At 42.7% G+C, this 22,077-nt stretch overlaps 1 long non-coding RNA gene across 3 annotated transcripts; it reads right to left on the bottom strand.

The window, feature by feature from the left end:
- Nucleotides 1–371: 371 nt before the first annotated feature.
- On the bottom strand, nucleotides 372–21,994 carry LOC132081196 (uncharacterized). 3 transcript variants are annotated; one of them, XR_009419648.1, is made up of 5 exons: nucleotides 21,874–21,985; nucleotides 18,335–18,797; nucleotides 6,476–6,612; nucleotides 2,484–2,560; nucleotides 372–2,183 (listed from the first exon to the last, which is right to left on the bottom strand). It is a non-coding gene; the product is annotated as an uncharacterized LOC132081196 (long non-coding RNA). The 3 variants fall into 3 exon arrangements; XR_009419646.1 differs by having other exon boundaries at nucleotides 18,335–21,994; XR_009419647.1 differs by lacking the exons at nucleotides 372–2,183; nucleotides 2,484–2,560 and adding an exon at nucleotides 5,293–5,627 and having other exon boundaries at nucleotides 18,335–21,994.
- Nucleotides 21,995–22,077: the final 83 nt, after the last annotated feature.

Below are 22,077 nucleotides of genomic sequence, written 5' to 3'. Positions count from 1 at the left end.
CAGTGTGCTGTGCAATTAGCCTGTGCTGTGGTGATTGATTGACAAAAACTCCTACATGCCAGGCATGGCAGCATGGTGCAGGTTTAGAAAGTGGAGCAGAGGCCCTTGAATACATAAAAGCAGCAGGAAACAATGAGACAACAGGCTGGAATGAGCTTCACAGTCCCTGTCTGAGGTAAAATCTCACGCCTTTATAAGAGAGGTACCTTTTCCTGACAGGCAGCCTAATTCTAGCATAGATTCTCAGAACAACAGCTCCCAGTTTTACTCCTTGTGACTGTAGTGAGTTCTGTTTTACCCTTGAACTCCGTGATTTCTCTTGAAACCAATTGTCCTTCCCATAACCATCATGTGCCTTGGGGCAAGGCTTCTAGCAAAAAAATATTTATTATTGAAAACATGGAAGTTCACAAAATTGACTTCAAGCATTTCAGACAACAAAGGCAGATGACATATTTGCTGCAAATTCCAAAGAGAGAAAAGTACTGCTTTTATAGTAACAGGAACACCTGAATGAGACATTAATAGCTCCTTTAATCATAATTACAGAAACTGTCCTTCTCTTTTCCTGAAATGAATGAACACATTGGTAGTTGGTCCTCAAACTCTCCCTAGTTAAATTAGTATTACGCCAGACTGGACTTCAGACTGATGAAAGCCTGTGTTTCCTTTTGCTATTGATGTAGTAAAAGCATAATGACCAGGGATGCTCCTCTTGGCACAGCAATTTGCTCTGCATAAAAGGTTATAAACCATCCCAGGTTCAGTTCATCTAAAAGAAAGCTGCATAAGACAAGCCAGATGGCCCTATCCTCCAATCCTCACTTGGTTCTGAGGGAAATATACTGTAACCTAAGAGGTCTTTCCCAGCTTTTACTTTCATGGCTTTGGAAGGGGAATATTTTTGCCCTGAGTCATGAAGAATCTACTCCTATCTATAAGAATAATGGCAGAATTGTCTCTGTCCAACACAGGGGCAGTTCTTGGCATCTTCTCATAGATGATGTTCCTCACAGTCTCTCTGCTACCAAAACCTTGCCAGGTAACCCCAACACAGGACAACCCTGTCTGCTATACCTATTCCTCTGCTCCTCCTGGCCCCTGTTTCCCGCTCTGCAGCAAGTCATGGAGGAGAGCATGGAACCCACCAGGTAAACAAAGGGGCTAAGAATCCCGATCACACTGGATAAGTGCCTTTAACTGATACACACACCTTTGGCACTTAGCTCTCTTGTCATCTAACTCCTGCAGGTATTTATTAATGAAACCCTCCTGACTGTTGATTCATTTGATTGTTAAAGTTTGTGGAACTTGTGCTGTTATTATTCATTGTTATTAATGTTCACAACTCAGCCTGTCTCTTTCCAATATGCTCCACAGAGGAAATCGAAGGCTGAAGCCAATCGTTGCAGTAAATGAGTGATGAAGATGCTGGAGGACAGGACAGAGCCTGTTGCTCTGGGACTGAGGCAGGTTTTGGGAAGGATGTTAATCTTCAAGCACAGGGACTGCAAAATGAGTAGCTGTTTCAAGTGGGTTCTCTGGTGTGTGCAGTGCTTGCTCAGTTAAGTCACCAGGGACCATCACCCTAACAAAATTGTCTGTGCACAGGACCAGTGACCCAGGCCAGATTTTGATCTGTGTGCAGAAATGTTCAACACAACAGGTTCAACATAACAACCCACACAGATGCTACAGAACACATACAAAGCCTTGCAGAAAACACATCTCCATGTGATGGCTGAGGATATACTGAGGAAAAGCAGAGCTGGATAACCTCTGGAAGTTCTCTTCACTCCTCTGCAAGGCATAGGACAACACCAGAAGGACACAGCTGCTGGTATCCCAGACCTCAGGAGTGCAAGACCCCAGTGTGCTGAGTCGGGGCGAACGGCATGCTGCTTGCTTTAGCATGCTCCTTCTCCTCCCCTTCTGCAAGCCTCCTTCACCTTTTCACAGCCTCCTTGCTGCACAAATGTTTGCCCATTCTTGCATTGTATATAGATGCTGCAGGCCAGGATGGTCCTGCTCCTGCCTGTTTGGTAGTTGGAATGTGTCTAAATCTTCAGCAGTGTTGTTATACCAGCTCCCCAGAACAATGTATTTGTTCAAGTTATATCTTTGGAGTCTACAGAGCCACCACATACCATATTCAAACCATTATTCATCTCAAACAGAAAATTCTGCAAAGCAAGAAGAAATAAAAGAGAGTTTAACACAGCTTTACTAAAATGGAATTTGCCAAAGACTCACAGAAAAATGGATTTAATTAGGGCTGCTAATGGGGAACAGTTTGTTCCCGTGATTTAAAACAGAAGTTAGATAGTGCCTGCAATTCCAACATTTTAAAATTATATATAGGGGGTTATTTCTCATTTCTACCTTAATTATAAAAATCCATCTTTATGAATCACAATTTTAAGGCAAATAAAGCAAAGACAGTAAAACTGATGTTTTAGTTAATAAAACTTTTAAGAACTCACCAAAGAAGCCAAAGACTTCAGTGTGGATAAAACAGACTTAACACAGTCAGTCACAGTTGCAGGCAGTCCTCTGGATACTACTTGAGAACAGCATAACAAGGTTAAATTTTTTACTTGGGAATAGGTATGTAAAGGAAGGCATGTTCTGTTACAAGAAATGAAACCAGGCGTCGGTTTTAGGGAATAATGGGAATGTCCTCCATTTAATTTCACAGCTAGGTCTATCTAAATTACAGGCATTAATTGGCCTGACATGCTCCAGATAAAATCCCAAATTCTAGAATTCTCTGCTACCCATTCTTACACTGACTACAGTAGATTTTTCTGAATTGTCTGCAAATTATTAGTCCTGATTAAAGGGGATACAATTATAGAACGGTGAGCCTTTTCTGCAGCCTTTGATTTTATTTAAAACCAACAAATGTTGGTTTTGTGAAATTTCTCCTGACCACATGACTTAAGTAAATGAGTTGCAGCATTGTAAAGCACTGAATAATTTAATTACAAATAGCCCAGACAACTGATAAGTAAGCTGGGCCTGGCTGCTGTCACTCCTGCAGATTCTTCATCAACCATACTGCATTTTAATACTACACCTTGGATCAGAACAGAATCAATGAGTGAAGTTCAAATGTGGCACATTTCCTATTTCTCTGACAGCTTATTTCATGGATCACAGGGATGAAAGTACAGCTGCTTATTCAACAGAGGAAAGAATGAATCAATTTTCATTCTTTAACACACTGTGTGACCTATTGTCTTATGCTCTATCCTTTACAATGGCTTCAGTCTCTTCAAGACCTTCAAATTTGTCAGATAGAGAAAATTTAAAATAATGACAAAATGCATTGCCCCGGGTCTACTTCCAACTGACTGACTGCTCTGCTGGCAATAAGTCCAAATTGAAGCGATTAGGTCACTCAGGTTGAATTAAACAGACAAATTATAGTCCTAGCTCATTAAAAATGAACCAGTCTTCTGGAAGATTTCTGTGATTTCACTCCAAGCTCCCCACAAAAGGCACTGGATGCCACAAAGCTTTTGACCCTCATGTGCTCCAGTTTCTTCCCCTACTTCAAACATGAAGAACTAACATGACAGGATGGCAGCCAGGCAGCAGCTGCTGACCTGCACATTGCACAGGTCGCTCCTGTGTCTGCCCCGTGCAGCAGCACTGAGGCCAGCTCAGGGCACCAAGGCCAGCAGGCAGACACACACAGGTGCAGGGCCTCCTCCCAACCCACTGTCCCAAAGACCCTGCCACACTAAGAGGATACCAGAGCTCTGCATTACCCCACCAGACTCCCTGAAGCTAGCAGATAATGTCACAGTTCATTAGGCACTGCCAGTTGGGCAGAATTAACACAATGAAATGCATAATTTTTCAATTTCAGTGTGAATTTTTTTAATATTTAGAAATAGTCCTAGGTATTGTGGCTTAAAATACCTTCTGTGTACCCTGTGTTTGTCTTCTTTTACTGTTAATCCCAGTTCACAGGTGATACTTGCATAGCTCCTGTCATTGATAACTTTGTACTAGCCTGTGCTTTTTACTGTAATCAATTTTTAGATAAGGAAGATTATATTCTGAAAAGGAGAACAGAGCACAAGGGCATGTGCTGTGGTCACCCTTGGCAGGCATGGGCACCACAGGCACCACGCTGGCACCCCAGAGTCAAGGCAGCAGGGCCCTTGCAGTGCCAAGGTCAGTGGGCAGCAGCCTGGCATCAAAACAGAGGGGCAGCTAAAGTGCCAGACAGATGGTGGACCTGACAGCATGGCCTGAAGTAGAAATTCTGAAAGCGACGAACTAAGACACTTCTATTGGCAAAGAGAATTTCTGGTTCTCCTTTTTCAAACTCTTCTCCTGCCTCATCCTACTTTATGACTGACCCCAGGAGGTTTGCCTGGCCTTAAGACATAAAAGTAATAAATCCGGCCTTACCAGGATATTACCCAGATGAAACACACATATCACAGCCAGCTTTTATTTGCTTCTCTCTCTGCATATCCAGTAGTTCAAATCTAGGGCTTTCAAAGCAGTGAATTTGACAAATATCAGTACTTCAGGACATGTGGGCAGACAAATTGCTTTTTCCAGTTCATAAGATGAATCTGGGACAAGCATGGGTCACTAAATGGTCACAGCAAATGTTCTAGTCCAGACCTGTGTTTAGGCAGGCCATGAGATGTAGCAGAGGCTGCTGCTTTGCTTTGTTTTCCCCTGAGAGATTAATTTTCCTTTTTAATTTTTCTGCCTTCTATGAATGAAGACCAAAGATCCATCACAGCTCAGGATGGCTCAGCAGTAGTAACCGTTCACTTGCTGCTATAGTGTAGAAGCAAACAGGACAGTCAGCTTGTGAGAGCTGTTGGTTGAACTGTAAACTCTTCAGTGCCTGCTGTCTCCTTTCTTGCCCAGCCAGGAGCACAGTGCAGCTAAAGAAAACACCCAAACTTCCCACTGATCAGGTTTTGGCACAGTTCTGGAGGACTGCAATGTGAAATGGAGGCTGAGCAGCCAGCAGGTAGTAGATGGTCAGATGCTGAAAAAGTGGATTTGGATGACGCTCACCAGATCAGCTTTGGGTGCACTAATGAGAACTGTGCAAGAGCATATACTACCACAGAGGTTACGCTCACTGTGCCTGTCACCAACACCCATTTGTCCCCTGGCTAATGGAGACAAATGCCCACCATGCTCTGCTGAAGTAATGTTCACAATGGAGTTTTAACAAAACCTTTTCCCTTCATACAGTACAAATTAACAGACCGCAGCATTTGAAAAATGGTCCTAATCCCTGTCCACATGGGGAGTTTGTTCCCAGGGCAAAGTGCCAGATTATGACAACAATATATACTTCAAGTGGGTGAAAATGAATGAATAACAACACCCTGACAGTGCTGCTATTCCTGAGTGCTTAGGTAAAACTGACAGTTCAAGATGAATATGGCACTGAGATGTTACTATGCATAGCTGGTCAGGAGAATCCAGACTTACTTGCCATTACAGATGGGTTAATTCTAAAGGTTGCATTTGATTCTGAGGCATAGTTGCTCTCTGAGGAAATAGGAAAGGGTCCATCACATGAAGGACTGAATTACAGGTAATAGTCCCATTTATGAAGAAAGCATCAAATGATCCTAGAAACAAAGGATGCAAATTTGCCTGTTGCCTCTGTGTCCCCAACAGCAGGCTGACTCCCCTGCCCACCTCTGGAGGATCCAGCCAAATGGAAGTGGACAACCCACCTACAACAGCAATAGGGAAGGCAGGACTGTCCCCAGCTAGAGGGATCACCATCACACACCAAATCTCATCAGCCCATCTTCATAGTATAAGCATCACAAGGTGCCAGGGAAATTTTTTGCTATCAGGCTGACAGAGGAAAGCCAGTGTGATCCCAGGATCACATGTGGCTCTTTACCAGGAATCCTGTGGAGTCCAGATGCACTCAGGATTTCAACAGGCTTCGGATACACTCCTGGAGCATAACCCCCCCTGCTAGTTCAGAGCAGTGGTCAAACACAGACCTGATCATGATCTCAGGAACTCCTCACCTTGTCTGCTACAGGCTTTTCAGAAGCATCTGCTAATGGCTGTGGCCAAAGAGAGGCCCTAAGCCAGCCAGGCTCCCATGCCCCAAGGAGCTCTCTCTCAGATTGCTTCCATGCTGGTGCTGAGAGTCCCTCCATGGCTTGTCACTGCCAGCAGCCAACAGCAGCACTCCCTAAGCTCAACAGAGGATCCCCAGCAAGGGGAGTCCCTGTGTCTCAGTTACCTCTGCCCATCCCCCTGCAGTGCTGTGGCATGTCCCCTACGCCTGCAGCTACATCAGGTAGGCTACATCATCAAAAAGGCTTGGCCTGCAGCAGCAGGCTAGAGTCCCTCATTCCCCAAGATGTGACAAACTGCACCTTGTTTCCACTTCAGTTTAAATGCAATCAAGGGCAGATCTTCCCTGTACTCAGCACATCCCTTGCACCTGTACCTCTTTCCAGGAGTAGAGATTTCATATGACAATAACTTTGCAGCACATTATCCTGGTGAAATCATGGTTGCAGTGATGTCAGGATAGTCTCTGAGCCTCTTACCCCAGGCACCCTCCTCCCCATGAGAAGCTGGTTCCTGTAATTACAAAGTGAAGTCATATTAGAGGAAAACTAATCAGCTTGCTGATGCCAACAAATTAAATATTAATCTAACTATTGTGAAAACAAAAATATTCATCTTCAGATATTTTCTGGCACAAGTGTCAAAATCAGAGTGGAACTAAGACTTTATTCATTTTCCATTATCAACTTAGATATCAACTTAGAAAAATGGGCAATGATGTGCAGAAACCACTCAGCACAGATAATTATGGAGTAAGTTTAGGCAGCTAATCACTTCTAGAATATGCTTCAGATCAAGATAACTGACTGGCTTGTTTCCTTGCCTTGTTAAATCAGGCAGATTCTCAGCTTTGCCTAATGGGCATGGAGCTCCCAGAGTCAGCATCTTTAACCAACAATAGGGCTGTCTGGCGGGCATGCTTATCCCACAGTCAGCAGCAGGACTGGGAGATGGTGTCCCTGCATCAGGAGAGCAAGACACAGCAGAGGCAACGGTGGCAGTTGGGGCAGGCAGTGGGCAGGGCAGGGACAGTGGGAGAAAGGCAGGGCAGAGCAGGGCACCTGTGGCAGCAGACAGACAGAGAGCCACAAGCAAGGACATGCTGAAGAAGGATGAGCAGCTGCAGCGGCAACAGTGGGACAGGAAGACCAACTGAGGGAAGAGGTAGCCTTGCAGAGGGCCACTCCCTGCAGGACACCAGCTCTGGCCTTCATGGCCCTCACAATGAGGGGCTCTTGGGGCTGCCCAGGAGCAGCTCCTGCACAACGCTCACACCCACCCCGCCCTCTGCCACCCGCCACAGCCAGAGGAAGGAACCGTACTGAGACCAAGGGATTCTCCTTTGGGGGAATCACTGTGGGCAAGAGGCAATTTTCCACAGCTCCTCCTCTGGCATGTCAGGCCCAACCTTCCCAGGACTGCAAGTCCATGAGCTTTGCACTGCAGTTTCAACAAAGGCCTGAGTGCTGCCGGCAGCCACGGCAGCGAGCCGGAAGGCGAGCTCTGGCTGGCTGTGGGACAGGTGCCAGGGATGCCATTGAGGCACCAGGGACAGCAAAAGGGGCACCCACCTGAGCCAGAACACCCTCAGCTGCAGTCTGCATAGTCTGCACTCACCAGGACCTCACTACTGCATTTACTTTATTCAGAATGGAAAAAACTCTCCTTCATACTTCAAGTCAGTAACCTTTACATTCTCAATTTACATGGGAGTTTTCCTTTGAACTAAGGCAGGAATTATTTTTACAACAGCCTACATGGATAGTCTCTCTTCTCCTTAATTATTAACTTTGCTGTAGTAAAAAAAAAAAAAGTGTTTAGGAATTCCATCAATATCAACAAATCTTTTGCATTAAAGTACTGAACTTAAGATCATCTAATGAAGAAGCAGCATTCACTATTGCTTTATTTAAATGAATGAAAGGATAACTATAGTTCTATGGATACTCTTGTGCAGCTTCTTAAATTCGAAAGACTGCCAGAAATTATGCTTGACTTATCTGATTTATTATAGCAATGCTAAAAGATAGGAGTGGAGCCAAATAAATTGGGAGTTTAAAGAGCTCACAGGCCCTTCAGCAAGATACAGACCTTCAGGGATGGCAGCAGCTCTGTTAGTTAACATGGTGCTCAGTATACTGTTTTGAAATGACAGTGTCTCTTCCTGTCAAGAACTGTGCACCAGCTGAACCCTTCAGTGATGTCACAGAATGCTGCTTGGCAGGCTCTGCTCACAGCAGTGCTAGAACTGCTTTGGAGACAAATGAAGAAATTCCATATTTACTTCCCTTAGCACATTCTGTGTCCATCATTTCTTTGGTCATAATGATGAGCCTGTATTCTGTGAATGCTGAGCTGCACTATTTCTCATCCATAAGATCCCCATCAGGTAGAATGCTATGGGGAAGTGCCAGCCATGGATTTTTCAGAGTCCCCAAGATTTGCCTCACTATTGAAAATGCATCTCTCCAGAGATCACAAACTAAAGCAGTAGCTGTTCCTGGGGATTACGTATCCCAAGGCACCTCACCCAACTATTTATAAATTACATAGCTAAACAGGGATTGCCAGAGCTTCTTCTTCCACCAGTGTTTTTATTCTGATCCAGCCTGACCCTGACAAACAGTAGCTCCCCTGAAAAAGCCATAGTATGTTCTGTTTTCCAAGTAATCAGCAATCTTTGATCCATCTTGATTTAAGAAAGCCACAATCTTTGGGTGTATTCTGCTTAGGATCCCAAGGGCTTGGGACATGATACTGACAGAAGCCAGTGAATTATTCCAGCTGAGCCTAAAAGCAACTCGAGCTTCTGTCGATATAAACCAAAAATTACCATACTCTCATTCTGGAAGAAACTGTGGTATTAGAAAGCATAGGTTTGACAAGACAAACTGAAACCTACTCTTCAGATTCCAGTAGGTCTATGCCATATTAATTATTTATCAACATGTTTTCTTAAAGTAGTGTCTCTATGCCTTTAATTTTCAATTCCCTTAATGCTAGGAGGATCTCTGCTGGCAACACATAAATTATTAACAGAGTTAAAACAATATTTGTTTTGCCCCAAAAACAGTTTTGAATGCTGTCCTCATACCAGTTAGATTTTTCTGAAACTTTAATGAAGGCCTCTAATTTCCTCCAGACTCATGGCTGAGGCACAGGCTTCACTGGGCCTTTGATTTGGCTGTGTGAGCACCATATCCTCACACTGTTCATCCCACTGGGGCTGGGGGAGTGATCAAGCAAAACAGCTGTGATGAGGCAGGAGAAACAGCAGCATGTCTATAATTGGGAATTTCAGTTGCTGAGTTCAGAGGTTCTGTTTTTCTAGTGACTGTTCTGCATTTTTTTATTTCAGCAGCTGTCCCTAGGCTCAGCAGAGAGAGCCCATGCTTCACTCTGCTTGGAATACTTTTCTCCTAACAAAGAAAAATACAGTGCAGTTCCTTTAGTCTACAAGAGAGCCATTTTGATTCAGCAAAAGGATACTTGAAACATCATGGGTCTAAGAATTTTATGCAATCTCAGCCACTTCTCTCTCTGCCAGGGAGCATATAAAAAATTAAAACCCCAAATATTGCTTCTTGCTCTTCTAGGCCCTAATTACAAATACATTTTCAAAAGGAGGAGTCAACTTAAGCCTAATATTGTGCGAAATCTCATACTTTCAATACAGTCGTTGCTTGATGTGGATTGGTAATTGGAGCTGTGGAATCAATTTTTCCCACACTTGAAACACTCAGATGGGTATGAAATGTGTTGTATTTGTTCCATGCACATTTACAGTTCCGCACTTTGCTTGGAGTGCAATGATCATTCTGATGTATTTTTTAGAACAGAGCAACATTTCCTCAGACTTTGATGTTTCATGTACAGAGCTATTATAACCATTTGCCATTTAGGTGCATGATCCATGGCTAATCTCCAAAGCTTTGATGCATGCAATAATTATTACTATTGATGTCATTGCACCATATTTAAAATATGAACATCTCATTGTAAGTCTACAGCTAACAGAAAAGAAAGGCAATCAATCCACACCAAGACAGAAAATTCCCTGTTGGTAAACATCTGAAAGCTTGTAAGGTGACATTCCACAGGTTCCAGTGAGGCACTGACTGTGAGTGCAAGGGCTCTGAGAGCAGAAGGTGATGCAATGTGTGTGCTGGCCTCTGCACTGAGAACAGCTCTGGGAAATTGAGAATGGGGGTCTCCAGATGACATATTCTGACAATCTGTTTTTGAAGTTTGACCCTGAATTCAGGCACATGGCATGTTTCAGCACCTCCTGCACCTAGGCCTCTCAGTAATTTTATCTGTGCCCTGTGGCACTGGCATTCTGGAGACCAATATTCATTCAAACCATGGTTTCCAAACCTGACTAAGCAGAACACCTGGAAGTGCCTCAGAGCTCTCTCCTGCCTTTTTATGAAATCTGGACCTGAATAGATTGTTAATTGGGATATTGTCTAGAATATTTTCAATGAGGGCAGAAAATGTGTGCGCCTGTATTAACACTTTCAACTTGCTAAAATGTACCTTACAGGTCTCTAATTACACTGAAACAAACTGCATTAATGTATCTAGTTAATGGTCCATTTATGCTACTGGCAACTGTTTCTGGAAAGTCAAATTAACAACTCTGAACATATGACTAATAGGAAAAACATTATGTTTTGATTGTACATGAATGTTAATGGTTAATAAATTTTCAAAGCTTCTGTATCAGAACAAAATCAATATTTCCTTTAATTGCCTTAGCATAATGCTGTAACTGTGGAAAAACTTACTAGAAAATAATGACAGAAAGTAGACAAATGTCTTCTGTCTAAAAAGTCACATGGGTCTGAATGCACTGGAAATAGTCTGCCTGGAGCACACAGGACAAGATTTGTTTGCTTCTGAAAGGTGGAAGGCTGGAGCTGCTGAGCTCGGCTGTGCTCAGGGATACCTGGGATCATCCTGCAGCACAGTGTGGCTTACACAGCAGCTGACACTAAGCTAATGCTGTCACTCTGCTAGACAGCAACAACTACAGCCAGTGCACAGCACAGTCACAGACACAATGAAGGATGGAATGCCATGCATGGAAAATTGCAACTACCTTTTCTTACTGTCTGAGGTTTCTCATTTTGCTGCTCAATCACTGTTACATGCTCAGTGACTACTAGCTCTGTTAGACCACAGCTTGCTGTAGGCAAAGATCATACACATATACACTATGTGAAACTGTCTATAGCAACAGAAGTTTACATCCCACTGGATATATTTCTTCTGAATACCAGACCAGAAAACAGCAGCTGATTCCTACAGAGCAGAAAGGTAGAGAGTGTGACAGAATAGCAGTCAGACCTTTATCACATTATTGCATCTGAGTGGTGCTTGTAAAACTGTCCCTGCATCATGCCTCCAGACAGATTTCTCCTCTTTTTTCCCAAAGAGGCCCCAAAATATCTCAGGGCTAGGTTCACAACAGCTCTCCCCAACTAGGCAAAGAATGAGACACTAGCACCCTTTTTGTCTACTCAGCACTCCCTCCCTTCCTGGGATCTTTTTTGCCAACCAACTATTCAGAAGAGTGGAGAAATTCAGCTATAAGGAGCAGTCTCAAATTCTTGCAGCAAAGTGCCAGAGTTGCTTATCATCTGGATACACAGAAGAAATATCTGTACAGTATATAAATCACCTGTCATCATCCTCTCTGGAAAACTCATTATTATAATAGTCTAATCATTGGGATATCCAATGGCATTATTCCTGCTAACATTAATCCTTATTAGTTCATCTAGCATTAATGTACATGTCACAAGTATTTCCACATGATTTTCCAGGCTTCTTGTGTGCTTTAGACCATCCTTGTTTCTGCTTCAAGGAAAAAGCTGCTCCCTTAGGTTTCCCAGTGTCTTCCTCTTAGTGAAATACATATATCATACCCCACCACCTTGCAAGTTCCTTGGTATAGGGGATCTGTGTTTTCATATTCTTATTTCGTAAATATTCCACTGAACTGAGGCTGAGTTCAGCATCAGTGTTCAACAAGTAGTAACAACCTGTCCACAACACTGGAGTCACAAAGTCCTTCCAATATGCAGGGTCAGTCTTTCAAAGGGAGAGAAGCACTGGGATTTTACATACCTGCTTTTCTGTGTCTGCACTCTCCCCTGGGGAGCAGTGTGGGACCAGCCTGCAGGAGATCCCCCAGTACCAGACACGGGTGTCAGCCTGCAGCAGGCGGCACAACCACTACCAAGAGGCAATTTCTCCTGTAAGAACAGGAGTGGGGATCACTCTGCTCAGCCCGGGCATCTCATCACAGAGCCAAGAGTGTTACTACCAATTCCTTCAATGCTGTTTTACGTTTCACTAGCTCTGCCTCAAACATGGCTGGAATGTAAAGCAGAATTCCAGGCGAGGAGCATCAGCTAACCCATGCTGCCCTCCTCAGGAGCCGAGCACAGCCTGCACAGGGAATGATGGGCTGCTTAGCATAAACAGGCACACCATAAATTTCATTTTAGTAAAAGTTAAAGAGCTTCTCAGAAGGAAGGGTCTTATCTACAGCACTAAACATGCTCGTCTTCAGCTGAAGCTCAAGGACTGAGAATAAGCCTTTCTTTGCAACAAACAGGCACTTAGGAAACACAAAAGGAGACAAGAGCTCCTTACATCCCTACCACAGGGACTCCTAAAACCAGCTTCAAGCCCAGGGCTTCAGTTCCACACTAAGAACAGCCACACTGGTGCAGCAGACAGGAAAGTGAAACAGCATGTGTGACTTGGAAGCCATTTGTCACAGAGATTTTTAGTTTCTCACAGTGAAGAAAAGAGCAGAACATAAAATTCAAATTTTTAAATTCTATATAGTGACAAACTAGCAAGTGCATTTAACTACCAAAATACATTTCACAGCCAGTAATGGATACTGTAAAGTGTAAGCTGGTACTAGGATTATCAGAGTCTATCAATTTTTGGTTTTGTATTAAAGTTGCTTTTTCCATCTGTTGAAAGTGGCTCTTTGTGATTTCACAAGGCATTACACTTTATGTGTCTCATTTGCTGCACCCAAAGGAATTTCATTCTGCTACATTAAGAAATACCTTGGTACAATGGCTAAGCTTTTAACTTTCCAGAACACACTGTTTCATGTCTGTCTCCATCCTAGCAGTTACTTCCTTTAAGTGTCTCATTTATACACACACATGCACATACAAGATATAATTCACATGTCATATTGGCTTTGTCACAATGAGGATTCTGTCTCTGTCCTTTTGTGACCTCTGTGATCACCATCCCAGCTTCTGCCACATGTGTCCAGAAGGGACATGACTGATTTCTGAAACATGCTTGGATCTGTAGCTTTTGTTTTGCTCTGCACCACACACAGGTGGATAAATGGGAAACTACACTGAAACTCCTTTTGCTGAGAATGTCCCACAAATGCACACTGCAAACACAGAGAGTTGTGCCTTCATTCTTGTGAAAATCTCATTTTTTCATTTTACAGCAACATACGTTCCAGCAGGGTGTTCCCATGCCAAGGCACAGCTACCTTTAGCAGAGGATCACCCCAGTCGTATTACTAATACAATCTACGACAAGTGCCATCACAAAACCCACTTCCAGATGCATATTCTATTCTTTCTTAAAAGCCATGGCAACCAAATAACTGTAATTATGCCTCAGTAGCAAGTCCAGTCTCCAGTTCATCCAAAGTTCACAATGCCCCCTTCTCCCTGCACATTTGTCCTTCCTTTTATTCTCACAATACTGTATCAGCTCAGATGTTGCTGTCATTAGATACGTATTCTGAAGGATCTTGCAACAAATTAAATTTAGGGAAGGTTTATTATATTGCTGAATCTAAGCTTCCTACGGGGTTTTTCCCACCTGCACTGTTACTTCACAGTGCTGTTAACAGGAAGTGATGGTAGCTAGGCAGGTGACTTGAACCTGCTCCGCAACACACACTGGCAAAAATACCTGCTCTAGGTGGGCCTGCTTTAGGTGGGTTGGACTAAACGATCTGCAGAGGCCCCTTCCAAGCCCAGCCATTCTGGGATTCTGTGAAAAGCAGAGATCTTACACTGACTTTTTGGAGCAATAGTGTTGTCCATGGTTCTCAAATGCAAGCTGCGTGTAAAGCATGGCTGGGTGACTCGTTGGAAAATAGAAGTCTATTTCCACAGTGATGTGTATTACATTTCTTTAAAAATCATGATGGAGAGAATCTCCAGGGCAGAGGAAGCTGAAGCTGCACAACATTTTCATAGACTATTACAACATGAAGGGATGCTTCTTCCCTTATCCTCACTGCAGTGATCCAGAAAATTCTCTTCCACAAAAATCCTAGCCTCTCTGAACTGGAGAGTTACTCACAAATAAATGGAGGCTGTTCCTTCTCAGAATGTGCATGAAAATACACCCATTTCTATTAATTCTCCTTACCATGCTTTCCAGAGCACACTGGGAGCATGCCCTGACCTTACAGGACACCAAGGCCTCCCATTCCGGCCACACTCTCTGTATGCTTTGTGAAAAGCTTTGCTATCACAAGTATCAGGCAAGGTGGGTACACAGCTGCTCAAGAAAAATCAACCCCAAAATTCTACACAATATCTTGGAATGAGTCAGGAGGAGGCAAGCAGAGCGGCATATCTACCATCTGCCCACATGGGAAAAATCAAAACCTGTCTCCAGTCCAAGGAGAGCACAGCCAAGAGCCCCTGCTTGCTGCTGGGCAAACATAGAGCCACAACAAAGTGAAGCTTCTTATTTTCTAACACAATTCAAGCAGGGACACCAAGCTACACAGAACAGACAGATGCTGGACATTGCAGACAAAACTGAGACATATGAACCTGTTGGGTTTCTTTCCTGCATTTTCTTACAGCCTCCAATATTGCTATAGTGACGCACAACACCAGAGAATATAATTGCTGTAGTGATTACTTACAGCCATTACATTAAGCTTTAAAATGCTCCTTTCAAATTGAACAATGTTTTTTTCAAAGTCAACAGCTGGTTCACAGCTTGAAAGCACCAGTTAAGATAAATTAAATTAAAAGTGTAATAAAATCACAGACTAAATTTAATTTTTGAAGCACATGCAAACTCCAACAAAGACTTTAAAATATCTTTCAAAAGCATCCACAGAAACAAAATACAACCAACAATTGTGGTGCGTAACCACTGTGCTCATTAATAAGAATGTGATTTAGGAACATAGATAAATGTGTATACTTAGAGCACAAAACAAATTCATGCAGCATTTATAGCTCTATTCAGGGGATGAATCAAACAGTTTCAAATGAGATTTTTAAATCCTGGGAGGAAGGCAAAAATGTTTATATATATGTATAAATATTCTTCCTCTTAATGTACATAAATGTATATAAAGTGTGGCTGATGAAAATTACACGTCCCAGCCCCTAGCAGAAAAAGGGAATCTTGTGTGAGCGCAAGATCAGTACAATGGCAGGAGCTTGCCTCTTGAAATGCACTATTGGAATGACAGGTAAGCCTTACATTTCCAGAGTGTACATCACCACCTAAATGCCAAGAGACTTTCCTCTGGCCTGGCACTATGTTTGCCATTGGGAGAACACTGTTCGCAATTCCAATGGCCTCTGCCTCACTAGCAATGAAGTGCCAAAGCTACACATCCATTCGTATAAAACAGAAAGACATAAAGGACCCATGCCCTCACTTCCTTCCACACTCCTATCAGGAAGTCTAGTACCTGCAGCAGTGTTCCAAACAGGCTGACTACAAGCCAGCTGTCTCCGTGCCTCAGACCTTCAGGCTGCCAATCAGCTGTTCAGCAGTTGACATCCTATGGCACTTGAACAAGAAAATTATAGGAGAATCAAGAATACATATTCTACCTTCTTCATCACAACAGGGTTTTCTGCCTCATGAGAAAGGCTGTTTCTCATTAATGCTCATTAGCAATAAGAAATATCCCAATTCAGTTTTCTTTGCACCTGCAGATATAAAGATTGTTTTAAAGGTTTGTTCTTGTGGTAGTGCATCTGCTCCATTCCTTCTTGGGTCGCAGTATGATCCAAGAAATGCTGGCTAGGCTTCGGCCTTGACAAACAGCACCTGTGCCAAGCTCCTCTTGAGCTTCTCAGAAACAGCGTCTGTTTCCAGGAAGTGGTGCTGTCTAATCAGCTCCTGTTTTTAACAAACAGCCTTGGAAACTCATTTTTCTAGCCTGAATAACAACCTAAGTGGAGCAACATTTTTGTTACCGAAATTTCAAAGGAAGTTACAAAAGCGAATTGCAGCCAGGACGAAAAATTACTGTGACTGAAACCCACTCTCTTGAGACCCTATAAACAATGGTCCTGAATGAGACCCTTTGAACTCTCCTGGACTGCAGAAGGCTGTGACCAGTGACTTCCTTTTGACTGGGACCACTCAGAGACAGTGAATTCTCATTTGCTGTACCCAGACAACCACTGCTGAATGAGAAGAGAGATGCTGGGTTGATGCCTCCACTCCTTGAGGCTCAACCCTTTGCCTGTTGAGAAGATGCAAAGGCATCCAGTGTGAATCCTTCACTGAATTTGAAGGGAATTTTTCACATTTTTGTAAATAGTGTTTATGTCTCTGTGCATGCAAATGTGAATACACTATTTGAATTGTACTACAAATGCTGCTCTCCTAAATTCTTGAGTTTAGATTTTTAAGTAAATTAGGCCTGGTAGTTACTGTTGCCCTATAGTAAATGCTAAATTAATAATTTGTTAAATTGTTCAACTTGAGCTGTCAATTAAGTGTTGCTAAATATAAGAGCTGTTAAACCTTTGGGCCTAAACTGTTGGTCACACCCCAGCTCAGTTCAGCAGAGACGTCCATTCTGAACCTTGGGATTCAGCAGGAGGGTCTTTTTTATCCCTTTTTATCCTTATCATTTTCTACCCTCACCCTTTTTCCCCTCCATCCCCCAGCCTTCACACAGGTAACATTTGAGTTAATTCTGGGTTTAGACTGATTTTAGACTTTAGTTTGGTTTTTCTAGTTCTTAAATGAAGTAGTAGAGTTAACCTTGCAAACAAATTTTTTATGCTTCCACTTTTATATCAACCATACTTTTGCTGATACCTTCACTGGTGATTCTTTAAGCAACCTTAAAACACTCGTTCATTACAGTTGTAAAGATTTTATGTTTTCTTTAATGTTAAAGGAGCTGTCTGAACATATTTGCATACATGAAGGGGATTCAAGTTGATATAAGGAAAAAGAACTTTAAAATAGTCTAACTTACATAATTTCCATCCAGCAAAGGTAACTAAGGCTACACGTGTAAGCAATACTGTCTCAGTTGCATCTCAGCACAGACACATGTCCCAGACGGATATTACGTAATGTTTTTGTAAAATGTTTCCCAGTGATTTCTGAAAGTAGAACTGGGTGTGCTAATATAGCTTGCCCCAGAAAGAACAGTGTGTCCCATACCCAAAGCAATGAGACGCATTTCAAAGTGCCATGCAAAATGTCACCTTCTCTCACCTAAAGTTATTTCATGTAGTAATATCAGGGAAATTACAACATGTTGTTCTACATGAAAGTACATGACAGCACTATTTGTGAGACCTGGCAGCTGCCACTCTCGGCCAAGCAGATGGCAGTGATAAAAACAGTTCAGGGAACAGGTTGATAAAGATATATCCGTCATTACACTGTCACTGCACAACTACACTCAGCTCCAAGATACCATGAAAATACATGGCTGTGTTACTCTCAATCAGGAAGACCTTGCTCATCTGAGAAAAATTATGTTTAATAATTAATTCTATACATATTTTAATCAGAATCATTCATCTCCTGTTCAGAGGAACAGAAAAAGCAATCTGGTAAGACACCCAAAATCTTTAGTCTTATGTGTTTACACTATTTTTTTTGCAGAAGAGGAGACAATCATTTCCTGTAAAGGAAAATAAGAGCCAACTATGGCTTTTAAGGCAGTTATCAATTTATATTCCCATTTAAGTGCCATAGGGCATCTTACGTTCCATTTTCACTTATTTTTACCTTTTTTTTTGCATGGGTGGGGAGGCACAGGGGTGATGTTAAGTGAGTATATTGTGTGTACTGCTCATGGAAGGTACCAGTCAACCACTCCTGGAAGCAAAAACAGCCTAAGCACTGGTGGCAGGGCAGCAGCAGCATCAGCCTGTCCCCTCTTCATCCCTGCTCCTGGACACTGCCAAGACTGGCAGGCACTTACCTGCTGTGATGGGCAGTGAAGGCAATGCCCAGGCATTCCAAAAGCCCTGGAAACGAGGGAACAGATCACCTTCCCTGGTACAGAATTACAGAATGGTTCAGGTTGGAAGGGACCACAGGTAGGTCATCTGGCCCAATCTCCCTGCTCAAGCAGGGTCATCCCAGAGCACTTGACACAGGATCATGTCCAGTACATTCTGGAATATCTCCCATGAGGGACTTTCCACACCCCCTCCGGGCCATCTGTTCAGTGCATCTCACCCACACAGTGAAGTTCTTCCTCAGGGCCAGGTGAAACTTCCTATGCACCAGTGCTTTGCCTCTTTTCCTATTGCTGGGCATCACTGAGAAGAGTCTGGCTCCATCTTCTTGCCATCCTCACTTTAAGGAGAGTATAAATTCCAAAGTACCAGGTGCCAAAAGGGACGTGGCATTCCTGAGGAGCTGAGCAGCAGCCCCAAGTCCTGAGAAAGAAAATCTCCAGTGTTATTTGTTCTGCTCTGGATTGCTAGACGTGATGTTGCACTGAAGAAGGTTTCATCTTTAACAAGAACTCTAGATGAGGTAACTCATCTGAGATGACTTCACCATTCAGCACTGCAAGCAATTTACACATCTTGACTTGTGTTAGATATTTGGGGCATCTATTTAGTTTTTATTACTCCTGGCCTCAGCTTTCACACTCCTTCACAGAACAAATAACTGCTTTCTTTATCTGCTAATTCCAACAGCTGGCTATTCCTCACCAGACTTCTGCTACATTCACCTAAGGAAGAATCATAAATAAATATGTACAGACAAGCAGATGCTGTCATTTTAAAAATTGATCGACTTAATACAAATGTCCTATTTTGGACTTCAGTGGTGAACCACTGAGCATGTGTCTTGATGTAACTTTAATAAAATACAAAAACAATCACAGACTTTGTTCATTAACTCAAATTAGCAAATGAGGAAAGAGTGCTATAAAGGAGAATATTCCTATAAATATTTAAAAAAAAATTAAATTCTGGACAGGCCAAATACTCTTTGGCCAATGCTCTTGTCAATAAAGACAAATGCAAGATAAGATACAGAGTGTATTTTTTTTACACTTAGTTACTTGGTGTAGCTAATTATTTTTTCACCAGTGGCAGACAAGGTAACATCAATTGTGGGTTGTGGAATATATGACTGTAAACAGAAGAGCAAAATACAGATGGTTTTATCTGTATACAGATGGCATTATCTCCCTTAATTGTGTGCCTGTTTGTTTGTTTTTTTTTTAAAATAGATAATTTCTTTCTGAAAGTCCATGCTAGGAGAAAAAGAGGTGGCTGGAGCATATTTAAAAATACACAGAATATAAAGAGAACAAAAAGCACAGACTATAACCCAGGAAGCAGCAGGGGAAGTCTTGGTACCAAGTTTTCTTCTATGCTTTAAGGGACATCTTTCTACAAGGTTAGGCAGTCTGCTTTCCACAATCTTTAAAAAAATTTACTTCTAACAAAATCAAGTTTCAGTGATGGTGGCATAATCCATGGAACTCTTTTTCCCATCAGTTTCTGCAGGTTAGACACATGACAGTAATCTTTGTTCTTTGGCAGCAGGAATTAAATTCTCTCTTCTTGACTAAAATGGAAATGTCTAGCACTGAAGTCGTCCACTTCCTTGGTCAGCCAGCTTATACAAAACATCTGCAGTAGCTTTACAGGCATTTCAAAGCCAGCATGCATTATTGCAAGGTTAACTGCTCTGAGAGACTAACCTTCCCAAATCAGCATTTGCAAATCTGTTGGGTTTTTGGGTTTTTTCCCCCCAGCGAAGATAATTTCAACCAAGTTGTTAAGATGCAGCATGATATTATGAGCTTTTCATGGATTTTCCTCCAAGGTTAGAGGCCGAACACACAAGACTCAGTACACACCCTAAGACCTGAGCTTTATTAGCTCAGCAGATATACAGCCCCTTTAACTGCAACAAGAGCTTCCTGAAAGGAGTTTGTAGCCAGGTGGGGTCGGTCTCTTCTTCCAGGCAACCACTGACAGGACAAGAGGACACAGTCTTAAGAGGCACTAGGCAAGTATTAGGCTGAATATTAGGAAGAAGTTCCTCACAGAAGGAGTGACTGGGCATTGGAATGGGCTGCCCATGGAGGTGCCCATCCCTGGAGGTGTTTAAGATAAGTCTGGAAATGGTACTCAGTGCCATGGTCTGGGTGACAAGGCGGTGTCAGGTCTTAGCTTCAACTTGATGATCTCAAAATATCTTTTCCAACCTAGTTGATTCTGTGATTCAAGACTATTGATGCCGTAACAGAATTGAAACTATTGCACCAAAACTGACTAGAAATAATTGTGTTCCAGTGTATACTCACAGAGGAACACTGAGCCTCCTTGAATACTCAAAAACTAAAATCACCTGAAGTGAAACTGACAAAACTCACCCTGGCCTCAATGCTGTACTGTTGTGCTGGAGATTACTTGTTCGGACCTTGGTGTTGTTTGAAATTCCAGAAAGGAAATCCTAATCTTCAAACTGAAACTCATGAAAATATTACTCCTATTTAAACAACAAAAGCTATTATTTAGGAGAATTGTATTAACCAACCTAAATGCAAATAGAGGTTAATGTAAATGGTTATAAAAAGTGGGCAGTCCACAAACACAACACTAACAACGGTTGCTATCATCCTAAATTGCAAATAATGAACAAAGGGTCTAACAAGAAAACCTCTTTGACACTTAAATACTTTCTCCTACACCAGCATATATTGACATTTAGCAGTTAAGTAGAAAATAGTGAATGAAGGTGCTAAAATCACACTGTCACAGAAGGAATTTAAGGTGCTAAGAGAAAGGCAGTCAGAAGACAGGCAGTAGACAGGCCAGCATGATAAGCAATGCACAACTTTGAAGTGTGAGAAGTGTGAAAGCAGAAGTGATCATTTCGAGGAGACAGCTGGGGGGCCAGGGGAGAGCCACCACCAGCAACAACAGAAGGATTCACATCAACTTTTTTTTCCTTTTTGGACAGCACTAGTGAGCATGGAACAAAGAAGAGTGAGTGTCTGAGTACAAAAAAGGATGATTTTTAACTTTTTCTGTAAATTAGGATTTGTCTCAAATCTGAAGATTTCAACCCTAACTAGGAGCTAAAAATCCCTCATTGCTTCTTATGGTGTTTAGTTTCGTTCACCCCGTTAAAACATTCTTTAGTTGCTGAATTTTAAGTAAAATATTATTTTGCCTTTGCAGTCAAGTATTAAGTCCTGAGAACTTAATATTTAATATTAAGTTCAGGGCACATTATCAAAGCAAGTCGGGGCTCAGTGATGCCGTGCCCAGCGCGTTAGAAAGAAGACTTTCGTGCATATCCCATGCAGAAAGCACGTCCTATGTGCAGATTAACACCGAGCAGCTGAGCCAGCGGGAGGACACGGGCTCAGAGCCGCGCTGGGCTCCGCTCGAGCTCCTCGAGGGGGCCGGGCAGAGACGTTTCTTTGCAGCACAACAGGTCAGCTGGGAAGAGCGCATCTCCCTTTCCCCCAGCACTCACCGCCTGCGCTCCGCTGTCCCGCGACCGGGACTCAGAGGCTTCCACAGCGCAGGCAGCCCCTCCTCACGCCGGCCCTCGTTGAACGGCCGGAGAAGAGACCGTGACATTCACCGCGTCTTATGAGCTCCCATTTACTGCGAAAGCAGCGCCGATCACAGTCACGCAATTCCAGCTGACTCGCTGGTCAAGTGCACAGGTAAAGAA

The sequence above is a fragment of the Ammospiza nelsoni genome, chromosome 17, assembly GCF_027579445.1.
Source record: "Ammospiza nelsoni isolate bAmmNel1 chromosome 17, bAmmNel1.pri, whole genome shotgun sequence".
Classification (NCBI taxonomy): domain Eukaryota; kingdom Metazoa; phylum Chordata; class Aves; order Passeriformes; family Passerellidae; genus Ammospiza; species Ammospiza nelsoni.
Note: the sequence above shows the minus strand (reverse complement) of the source record. Positions and strands in the feature narration are given on the sequence as shown.